Source organism: Scophthalmus maximus, chromosome 7 (genome assembly GCF_022379125.1).
Source record: "Scophthalmus maximus strain ysfricsl-2021 chromosome 7, ASM2237912v1, whole genome shotgun sequence".
In the NCBI taxonomy this organism is placed as follows: Eukaryota; Metazoa; Chordata; class Actinopteri; order Pleuronectiformes; family Scophthalmidae; genus Scophthalmus; species Scophthalmus maximus.
In genome coordinates, this window is record NC_061521.1 from 962,378 (window position 1) to 975,097 (window position 12,720).

The following is a 12,720-nucleotide window of genomic DNA, read 5'->3' on the forward strand; positions in this document are numbered from 1 at the left end:
CATTGTTGTACTGGGTGAAATGTTCCTTCATTACCATGTACACAACTCTCACACACACACACACACAAACATATCTTATGTCTTTAACTCACACATACAAATATGGATTACAGAATTGTCCCTAAAAATGTGCTTCTATAACTTTAGTTAAAGGTTGCTTCTCTGAGTCAGTTAGTGACAGTGGAGATTCCCATTCATCCAGGTCATTGGTCATAGTTATCCACAACGGTGTTGAATCAGGAGCAACTGAACTTGGTTATAGTTTCTTAAACTGGGAACTGATTCATCTTTCTTGGGTTCAAGAAACTACAACCAAGTCCAGTTGCAACTGATTCAACACCCTTGTGAGGTTAGTTACTGAGCCTTTTTTGTGGAAAATAAATCTTTGAAAAGCCTCCAGTTAATCCAAAATGCTGCAGCACGTGTTCTGACAGGAACTAGTGTTGTATACTAAGTAGCGATGATGTGAAGATGTATTGAAGAGAAGTCCGCCGACACCGTCTTGATTGTATATAAAGGTTTATTACAAAAAGACCAGCATCGATTACAAGCACTGCAGAGCCTGGAGAGTGTCCGGCCAAAAGGACAACCCTCCCGACTCTTCCTGGGGGTTACATTTATAGGCCCATCGTTGGCTTGACAAGGAACACCTGGTTTCGAATCAAGTTATGCTATATGAGACGTGTAACTTTCAAGGCCAAGTAAAGGAGTGGTAAGGGTCCTTGAAAGACCCCTTGCATAACATTCCAAAGGAAGAGAAGTAAGCCCATATTCCCCTCTGATTCCATATATGGACAAAAAGACACTACATATTTCCCCCCTTCGAGACTAGAAGAGTCTCGAAAATCAAAAGAATAAGCATACATAGTTCGAAAAATTATGGCAAAAATAACAATTCCTTCAAACCATGCTTCCTGCAGCATAACCTTAATCATACAACAAACATCATGAAGTGTGAGAGCGAAAAACCTGTCCGGCAGCTTTCTTCCCGGAAATGTCCCTTAAACAATCTAGACAGGAAAATTCTCTCACGGCCCCTCTCCCCCAGGCGACCACATACAGTACTCCAGACCAATTAAAGAAAGAAAAGAGGAATCTTAACAAATCATCTAGAGATATGGTTTATGCAAATACATGTGGAAACCTCAAGAAATAAAATCAAAACAATGTCCAAATTCAGGCTGGTCGACCCATCGAACCTTCCTCCGGACCTGTCCCTGCCTAGACCCCAATATCCCTAAGCATCAAGAACAAAAAGAAAACATCTGAGGTCCCATACATTTACTTGATAACAGAAACCATCATCCTCCAAACAATGAATACAAAAAGAATATGATTAAATTTAAACATTACTTAGACAAACATGTTTATATATATCAAAAAGACATAAGAATGTATCACACTGCCTCTCCTCAGCAGTGTCAACTCTCAGCGTAGTGTCGATGACGTGTCGAATCTGAATCTGATTTCATCACAAGATCCTTGTTCAGAATTCTCCAGTGCATTCTTATGGTCCATATTTGATTATTTGAATCCCTTCTGCACATCCCCTCAATATGCTCTGGAAGAAAAGAAAACACCCAAACAGTATCTTTTGCAAACAACACATGAAAATTAAAAAATATGAAATACAAATTTATATTTAATTATGAGTCATATTCCATTTCCCCCCTTTTGCACTGTGTGCACATTGAGCTTCTCCTGCACCTCCTAATTTCTTTGCCTGTCAGAAACATATGTGGATATTCTTTTATGGAAATTAGCCATATATGTAACATATGCTCTCATGCCATCTTCCAAAAGGGCCAAACTTGGACCTTTGCCGCTTGTTCGCAAACAAGGCGTAGGCAACCAATTCATGGGGTGTCATATGCAAATCACGCAGCTCACTCGAGCGACACACCATAAGTGCCAAAGGAAGCGCTGCTATCCAATTTAAACCCGTATGCTGGCAAATCTTGACAATGCGATTTTTCAAAACACCATTCATTCTTTCACACAACCCTTGACTTTGCGGGTGATAAACTGCTCCAAGACGTTGTTTAATTCCCAATTTTTGCAAAATCAATTTCACTGTCTTATCCACGAACTCTTTCCCATTGTCTGAGGATATCCGATCTGGAAGTCCCCACCGGCTTATGACTTCTCTACACAAAAACTTGGAAACTTGGCAAGTGACTGAGCATCTTTCCGCTTAGTTGGACAGGCCTCCGTCCATCGCTAAAATCTGTCCACAACAACTAGCATGTACCTCTTGCCTTCAACTGGTTTTACCATGTCAACATAGTCCACAACCAACTCACGCATAGGACCCCTCCTTCCTCTTATTCTCCACCAGTTGTATTTGATTGAGTTTTCTGAGGATCTCTTGGTCCTGCACTTTCTGATCATGCTCCTTTTTCCTATATAGCTCCACTTGATGGGCTATATGATCCGTATAGACACCTTTTGCCATTCTTCCAAGTCCAACCACCTCTGCCAGTTTGTTCCTTACTGGTAGGGGCAGCCCCTTCTGTAGTTTGGCTCGCAAAATTGACTGCTCCATTTGACTCAAATCCGGGTCATTTCCAGTGACATTTCTCCACACCTGATGAACTCTTGACACATAGGCTCTCGGATTTTCGTTCTGTCCCAGGGACTCAATGAGAATGTTGTCAGGATGCACATTTGTTGGAAACGTTTCTCTCAACGCTCTCCACATCCGACCTCTACTTGCAGCAAACAGCTCAGGATCATTCACAGCTGTCCCCACATATCGATTAAGTCTTGCTTTCTGTAGGATGTCTTCCATAGCTAGAACCCCAAGGAGATTAGCCAAAAGTCTCTTAATATCTTCTATGGCAGACTGTGTTCCCACCATAATTTCTTCCAACTTTGAAATCCAAGGATGCGCTCCATCTTGAAGAGTAGGCAATTTCTCAAGTATGTCTGACATATCTGTGCTCTGCCAAGGCTTGTACTCCAAATTCTGTCCTCGGATGATCACCGGAAGCATCTTCTCAAGTGTCTCCCCTCTTCTTGGACGCAATGTATACTTCTTTCGGGAATCTTTTTCCCTCAATTTTTCCTTCTGTCTCTTCAGCTTCTCCAACTGGTCTTCCAATTCTCTTATTTCTTCTGGTTTGGTTGTCTTATCCAAGTCCAAACAACATCGGTCCATGCTTCTTTCAACCTCTTCTATTCTGGTACTGTACGTTGCAGGATAAAATCCTCTTGAATATGAAGCACCTTTATTCACCACGTCTTCATCGCTGTCTCCATTTTCACTGTCCTCAGAGGTATAATATCCTCTGTTCTTTTTCTTCCATATTTCATCACCTCTCCTTTCTCCTCTTACCAGTTTCCGTCTGACCACAGGATCATATCCACCCATGATCTCCTCTGAATCACTTTGATCATCATCATCTCTGAATCCCATCTTTCTGATCCTCAGTCTCCCTTTGGTTTCCAGGTGTGTTGTTTTCTTCTTACTTTTGGAGCTTGGCTTCATCTTTATAGTTGTTTCTGCTTGTCCAATTTCTATTATTTGGTCATCCTCATCTCTGATGCAGTAATCACCCTCCTGACTGATCACTGGAAGCTGAGGATAGATGTCCTTAAACTTCACCTCCTTCTCATAAGATGGGGGTTTCGTCACTGGATCCGTATGTGAGAAAGGTGTATTGATTTCCACCATTAGTTTTTCTGTTATTTTTGCATCTTTTGCTATTTCTTCTGCACCTTTATCTCTATTCTCTTTTGCTGCTTTTATCAGTTTCTGTCCCTCATTTTCAAACAACTGGAGAATGCCGAGCTCTGTTTGTCTCTTTTCTCTGCGTTTTTTCCCTTTTTTCCCCTTCTTTTGATTCACCTTATAGGTGGACACAAGCACTTGCATTCTTTTAATTACATCTGGGTTAAGAGTCCCTTCCACTGGCCATGGTTGTTCAATGTCAGGCCAACGCTTGTGCCATTTTCCCGATAACTTTGTGATACCACAAACTAAAGGATTATTCTTTTTTACTACATCAACTGGAGTTGTTACTTTTGGAATTTTATTGCCCTTTTTCGGCATTGTAACAACCCTTCTATGTTCCCTTATTGTGAATTATTATTATTATTAGTAGATTTAAACTAATTCTTAAACTAAGGACACTTAAATCTATTTAGCTTATCTTTCCCTCTTTTTTTTTTTTTTTTTAAAATTCAACCAAATTGTTTATAGGCCACAATATACCCCAATCAACAAGACAAAGCGAAAGCAAATCGTCAACTTCAGAGAAATCAAAGGACTTGTTAATCAGCAAAATTACAACACCATGTGGGTTTTGGTGTTATAATTATATACTATTGACCAAATGCACCAGCAGTCCAGCAACTTCCATGAATAAACGTTCACAAATATCCTGCAAATTAGAGAAAATTCAATCCTATATGAAACTCAAAAGATCACACACTACTCCAAGGAAGCAACTATCACCAAGTGTGGTGTTATTTGCAACAAAACAATTGCCTAATTATCACCCAATCACCTTAATGCACAGAATAATCTCAACACTAAATCTCCAATGCAACTCCAATCAAAACAAACCTTTGCACCAACAAAAACTACAATTTGCAACTTCTCGTCAGTATTCAAACCAAGTAATCATAATACATTAATTGATCAGTCCGTTGCCAAGTCTCATGCTAAATGTTCACAACATGAAATATTTTAGGCATACACAAGCAGATAGATGTCCTCTATTAACCCCAAATTGAGAAATGTGTTTATAATAAACTATAAATGAAAGCAAACTAAATGAATATCAGAAATATTAGCAATAAATGAGTGAACACATATATGTCAAAAATGCAGGTGTTTGTTAGAAAGAGTTTGTGGATAAAACCGCACTGGCCTTGAGCAGACTGGATTCAGGAGCTGCACTGACGCACTGGCCAGCACCTCCTCTCTGTCTCCGTCTCCTCCTTCTCCGTCTCTCACACACCACAGGAGAACAAAAGAAACAGACAAGAATTTAGCCTTTTATATACCCACTAGGTTATTTCAACTATACAATATGTAATTTAATATAATCTGCGTACATTATCTGCCAACACATAGGTCATTTGTATCTAAGACAAATGTTTTCCTCCTTTAAGTACCAAATTACAACCTCATGCGGTATAAAGTTGCAATTTTATCAATATACAAACGTTATATCTATTTTATGCAGACCTGTGTTTTCATTCAAGCTAAGGAATAATCAATCATACACTTAATACAGGAATACTTGTAAATGTCATAATAACATTTACCTTTTTATCTGTCAACATAACTCATAACTTATATATAAAGGTAATGGATCTCAATGAAATAATTTTATAATTGAGCAACAGCCACTAACAAGCAGAATGTTTTATTGGGCTTCACCCTGCTCCCCCTCCTTGCAGCTCCAAAGCTTCAGGCTGGAGCTCCTCTGTGCAGACAGGGGAGTGGCTGTACTATCTGTGTAACCTTATACCCCTAAAAAAAAAAAAACCCCAAAAAACCCACACATGCGCAGTTCATTTAACAGTGTGACTGTTGAAAGAACAGAGCTGTGGCCACAACTCTCCTCTCCTCACTCCTATCTGGTATCTTCACTACTCTATCATAACGTAGTCTGGAGGCTCATGAATTTTTACTCTTTTATTGAAAACGTCCTCAACAGAAGCTCATACATTTTAACATATTTAAAAAATGTCCACCCGAAGGGGGCTCATAGCATTTAATTTCTATTATTTTTCTTTTCATTTAAAAACGTCTTCTCAAGGAAGCTCATAAGTTTTAACATTTAATTTCTATTATTTTTCTTTCTATTTAAAAACGTCTTCTCAAGGAAGCTCATAAGTTTTAACATTTAATTTCTATTATTTTTCTTTTTATTTAAAAACGTCTTCTCAAGGAAGCTCATAAGTTTTAACAGTAATATACAAAATATCTTTCCGTACAAATAAGTAAATCTCCTATTCTCAACCCCCACACAGCCTATCACACACAGCTGGAACACATCAGAGATAAGCTTCACACACACACACAAGCTATCTCTCATACACACACACAAGAACCAAGCGTCCAGCAGAAAAGTGCATAGTAAGGTCACAGCCACTACAACATCATCCCAAAAGCACAAACAGCATTCAACTCTAAATCAATTCATTCATACAGTTCCTATAGCATGCTTTCGCTGCTCCTTTTTCCTTTTTCCTTTATCTTATTCTAAATTTTTGCTACCTTGAGGTGTAGATATTCAATGAGAGGCTGCTTCAGACACTGTTCGTCAACAAGTGTATTGAGTGGGAACTTACAATTGAATTTTTATTCTACACCTTCCAGTTCCTTGAACTGACCTGAAATTCACCTAGTGACTTCCCAGGATTTGTGGCCGGTATAAAACCGCCTCCCAGAGGGCTTTGTTCAAATCAGCGGCGTCCTATTCCTTTTTCCTTTTTTCTTCCTTATTTCCTCTTTTATTCAAGCCAAATTTGCCCTGGATCCAGGGTTGTCACTCTCTTTTTCCTTTTAACCCAATTCGACTATTCCTTAAAGCCTACTTTCACGCAGTGTCTAATTTACACATGTCTTACCGTTAAGGAGTTGAGGGCCCAGTCTCCATTAATCTTGCATAGTTCTTTAGCTCACCTTCCCGTTACTAGTAAGGCTATTCTACATCTCTTCCTTATCCTTTACTTTTATTTCCTTAACTCCCCCCTGTTGCGTTTTCAACAACGCAATAAACCAAATTTAGAACGGAATCTCCCCCACACATCAACACAACATGGAACATACACAAGGTCCTTCACGGTGCGTCCAGACAGCACACACACACAACTCCAACGAACGAACCAGCCGGCTTGAAGCGGGAGTCAGCACATTGAAGTCGTCAGTGAGGCAGCAGTACACAGCACGTCCGGAGTTCGTGACGCCAAGTTTTGTTGTATACTAAGTAGCGATGATGTGAAGATGTATTGAAGAGAAGTCCGCCGACACCGTCTTGATTGTATATAAAGGTTTATTACAAAAAGACCAGCATCGATTACAAGCACTGCAGAGCCTGGAGAGTGTCCGGCCAAAAGGACAACCCTCCCGACTCTTCCTGGGGGTTACATTTATAGGCCCATCGTTGGCTTGACAAGGAACACCTGGTTTCGAATCAAGTTATGCTATATGAGACGTGTAACTTTCAAGGCCAAGTAAAGGAGTGGTAAGGGTCCTTGAAAGACCCCTTGCATAACATTCCAAAGGAAGAGAAGTAAGCCCATATTCCCCTCTGATTCCATATATGGACAAAAAGACACTACACTAGTAAAAGAGATCATATTTCTCCAGTGTTAGAATCTATACAGTGGCTTCCTATAAAATCCAGGATTGAATTCAAAGTCCTGCTCCTCACCTACAAAGTCCTTAATAATCAGGCTCCATCATTTCTTACAGAGCTCATAGTTCCATATTATTCTAATAGATCGCTTCGCTCTGTATACGCAGGACTACTTGTGGTTCCCAGAGTCTGTAAAAGTAGAACAGGTGACAGAGCCTTAAGCCACCTGGCTCCTCTCATCTGGAACCAGCTCCCAGTTTGTGTCAGGGAGGCAGACAACTTCTCCACATTTAAAGTTAGACTTAAAACCTTCCTCTTTGAGAAATCCTATAGTTAGAGCAGTGTCGACCATCGGAATCAGAATCAGAATCAGAATCAGGTTTATTGCCAGGAAGGATTTTACACCAATGAGGAATTTGTTATGATGTGAAAGGTGCATAGAAGATCCTCACTTCTCCATCTCTCACCTGTCTCCCCCTCACTACTCCTCTCAGAGTAGGGATAAGGGAGCCAGAGGAGGCCTAGGCGGGGGTGGATGTTGACTACACCGAGCACGCCACCTTATCTCCTCTCTTTCACTCCCACCCCCCCTCTCTCTCTTCGCTACCTCTCTTCCTGCCCACTTCTTCTCTCTCTCACATTTTCTCTCTCTCACCCTACTAATAGTACTATTTTTGTTATTTTAAGTATCAGTCTGGTAGAGATTAAAGCAACTGTTATACAAATATACAACTGTGTTTTCTCTCTCTCCTAGTGTATCTCTGACTCCAGAGCTGCAGGACCCAAATCCGTCATTATTATTTTTTTTATTATTACTACTAATAACAACCACATCATTGTATTTATGTGTCAGTATTAATTTGTAATTATATGTATTAGTATGGTAGAGATTAAAGCAGCGGTTGTATAACTTTTCTCTCATATGTCCCTTCTCTCCTCCTGTCTATTTTAATGTATTTTCAGTTGAGCTCATCTGATGGCTGCCTTATCCCATTAGGCACTTCTGCTGTGCTTGTTTTGAGCCTACATTTTCAAACTCAATTAAAAATTGGCAACTTCCTGTTGGGTTTAGGTCATGGCACCAACACAGGTTTTTTTAAAGGCTGGAGTTGATAGACATGTACCGCTGAAATATCGTACATGTAGGTGAGACAATAAGGAGGGATTTAATTTTTTTAAATGTCTAGGGGGGAACTATGGAGCCACAATTAGTCTCAGAGCCATTTAAGACATCAGGAATTGCCACTCTTAACATGTCTGCCAAGTATCATGAGCTGCTAAGCATCTCAAGTCCCTGAAACACATATTCGTATTTAATGGGGAACAATGCATCGCCATGGCAACAGCATTTTTTTTTAATCGTGGCAAAGTTTCACAATATTACATCAGCAACGTCTCACAACATAGCCGACCAAATTTGACTTGGATGTGTTGAATGTGCAAGGCAGAGGACATAAAAGTACAAACCTTTAACTTCTTGTTGCCAGTAGGTGGCGCTATGACCATAGTTCAATCTTGACATGCAAATGTGTTTATGGCGGGAAACTTATCATTCCTGAGAAATTTCATGAAGTTATGACCACATCTGGTTGAGTTATGGTAACTGATTTTCCATGGGCGCATACGAAATTCCCCACCACGCCACGGGGAGGGTGTCAGATTACGTCACAGATTTCTTTATATGACATCATCCAATAGGTTTAGCTTATTTGAGTAAGTTTGAGGTGTATCTGACCAACCTGCGTGTCAAGTTTGTGGCAATACAGAACACCCACCAATACTACATAATTTTCCCGTACATTATGCGTAGAGTACACTGTGTAAATTTCATGTTAATGGAATGATGTTTGTCACAAGTCTGAATTCTGGTTATCAGTAGGTGGAGCTATGACCATGGCTCAATATTGACATGTACACCATGTAAATTTCATGTAAATGTTATGATGTTTGTCACAAGTCTGAATTCTGGTTATCAGTAGGTGGAGCTATGACCATGGCTCAATATTGACATGTAGATGTGTTGAGGGTTGGACAGTGCATGAGAAATTTGGTGAAGATATGAGCATGTGGAATTGAGTTCCAGTCTGATGTTTCATGGTGGAACTTTGAAATTCAAAACAACAGGGAGAGCGTCAGATGAAAAGTCACAGATTTGTCTACATCACATCATCAAAGTGTTGAAGCTTTTCTGTGCAAGTTTTAGATGGATCTAATTAACCACGTAAGGCAGAAAAATAGAACATGTGACTTAGTGTCTCCAACAGGTGGCACTACAACTGTGGTTCATAATTGACATGTAGATGTGTTGAGGGCGGGGCTGTTATCATTCCTTAGAAATTTGACCACGTGGACTGGAGCTATGGCACAGAATTGTCTACATCACATCATCTAGGTGTTGAAGTCTTTCTGATTTAAGTTTGGGGTGGATGCGGTGAACCTGCAAGGCAGAGGAACGTCCCCTATCTTTAAGCAACATCAGAAGACCCGGCCCATGGTGTTCAACCTAATAAAAATCATGTGATAATTCATCATCACAAAGGTCTTTAGATGTGTTGTCAACACAAAAAAAGTGAGCTACATTTTAATGTGGACAATATTTTTCATTATCTGAAGCATTTATCACACTCATTTATTCATTTTAATCATACAGTCACAATGTGAACGTCGTGATGACTTTGTCCAGAGAGCAGCAGACCTTGGCATGCTGTTCTTGTCTGGTTGGTTAGGCTGGTGGACTGGGGTCAAACTCAAACATTGCACTTCATAAGAAAAGTCATTAGTGAGAAGTAAATAAATTAGTTTTGTTCATCTGCAGAAATACATATGGCTTGTATTTTTACAACTTCTGACTGTTTTGTATTTCTTATGATAATTTTCAATTTTTTAAAAGGAAATAAAAAATCCGAACAGCGCCACCTTTCTTTCCAGTGACCTGATTGGTTGAATTGAATTTCAAAAGACTACTGCCCAAGACTATAAAAGGTTTGTTTTGCTCTGAGACAAGCCTCTTGTTCAGCTTATACTAAACAGGAACCACAAACACACACACACACACACACACACACACACACACACACTGGAGAGTCATTTGCAGGTCTCGTCTTGGACACCTGATAAGTTCTTGTTGATTGGGCATCATTAAAGTAAACAGCCCGGGCGGTGGATATGAGACCGAAGGCTGCTAACGTGTTAGCTGTTAACCGCTAACGGAGCTAATCGAGCTAACAGTGGGAAACGAGCTAACAGCTAACACATGTAACACAAAGTAAAATGCATGGCTATTTTAGAGGCAACTGTAAAGCTAAAGTAACTAGTAGTTCTGTAGAACCTGTAAAAATTAGATGAGGGAAGAAATTGCTAAAATAAGGTAGCTATAATGGTGTGTTTCTTCCTCTTTGCTCATACGAGGTCAGCACTATGTTCCCACAGCCCAGTGGTCCCACAGCCCAATGTTCCCACATTTCTAAGAATTTTTTTTTTCACTGAAAATTAGGCCCTATGTTCCCACAGCCCTATGTTCCCACATTTCTAGGACATTTTCAAAATTAGGGTTAGGGTTAGGGCTACTGGATAATAGGTTGGGTGTAATTGGATACCAAATTGGGAGAAAGGGGGATAAAATCTGATACAAATTCATGAAAAAGGAAACTTGGGAGCATAGGCCGTCATTTTAAAAAAAATCTTAGGAATGTGGGACCATAGGGCTGTGGGAACATAGGGCATAATTCTCAGTGAAAAAAACTTCTTAGAAATGTGGGAACATAGGGCTGTGGAACATTTGTGCTTACTTGTGTCATTGGCACGAATATTTGCCCGATCTTCCTTTCACTTTCTCCGACAAACCTCCTCTGGACAAACACACTTAGACTAAGACAGAGACACAAACACACACATGCATGGGCGCTGAGTAAAGCACTTTGAGTGGCCTATATGACTAGAAAAGCGCTATATAAATACAGTCCATTTACACACACACACACACACACACACACACACACACACACATAAACATTAACTGTTGAATGAATGAAAAAACTGGAAAGAATGCTGATGGCAAAGATACACAAACAGTTGTACCGGAGCTGTCTAATGAGATTCGCGACAACTCTGTTCACTCCAATGAACCATTTTTTTTCCAGCAAAGGCAGATCATGGAGCCTCTCAATAGATCCCGGAAGTGAGCAGCAGCGCATTAGAGTAGCAGCAGAATGGAGTCAATGGACCATCTGTATTGCACTTCGGAAGGGTAACACTTAATAAATAAATAATAAATAGTAAATAATTAGACTGTATATTATGTGCATTAAAGCATTTCAGAAAAAAAATATTTTACCTTAAAAAAATGTATTGACTTCGGTCTGCTTTATTGTTAATCGATACATTTATTGACTACTAATTACCAAAAATCCCATTTCTGGCTCCCCAAGAACTTCAGGGAACTATCTGAAGTCTACATGAGTCACGTGATGTTCAACCTTTTTGGACTTCCGTTGTCGTGACTCTCATTAGATGGCTCTGAGTTGTGCTAACTGGGGCTAAAGGTAGCGTCCAACTCCCTCGTTCACTTTCTGCTGAGCTCTCGCCTTCTTCACCCGGTCACGATGCAAATAGCAACCTTTAATTCTGATTAAAGGCTGTCTGACTACCTCAGGCCCTCAAGGGGGGTCAGGGGCATGGTTTGGGCTAAGTGACAGACTGAGAGAGAGAGACTGAGAGCTGCTCTGCTGAAGTAACGCTGCAAAACACACAACTACGCGTCTAGTCGCGTCTTTGCATTGACTTTGTATGTAATCTATATTCGCGTGAATAATTGTCATTGCGTTTGGTGTGAGCGCATATTTAGAGATTTTTTATGTAGTGTCAAAAAATTTGGGGGTTTGTTATGAGTATATGGTGCAACAAATTAGACTATGGCGGGCTGCCACTTTCAGAGACAGTGTTATAGATATCAATGTATAGGAAACACGATCAACTGAAACGATTGACGCAAGTTTCGGATCTTTGCATTGAATTTTTTAAGTGCTTGAACAGTCCTATTGCAAGTTAAATGCACAGTGGGTAATGTAATGTTGCAATGAAGAATATTATAAGAAAGTTAAAGCAGGGGTGGGCAATCTTTTGAACTAATTCCATTTTCATTGTTTGTACACAAATAGAAGTTAAGGAGATAAATAAAGTTTTCCTCCAGATGACCCAGAGGAACCAGCAGGCTGGAGCAGTGGATACTCACGATGAGGCAGAACTGTACTGAACACTGACTCATCACCTCAGCACTGACTCCAAGTACAGACCTGGTTTAATAGCTTACAAAAAATCAAGCAATAAATATTAGTTTAAACTGATTTCATTACATTGTATGACATAATATATATAATAGAGACTCTCACTGCTAAGGTGAATT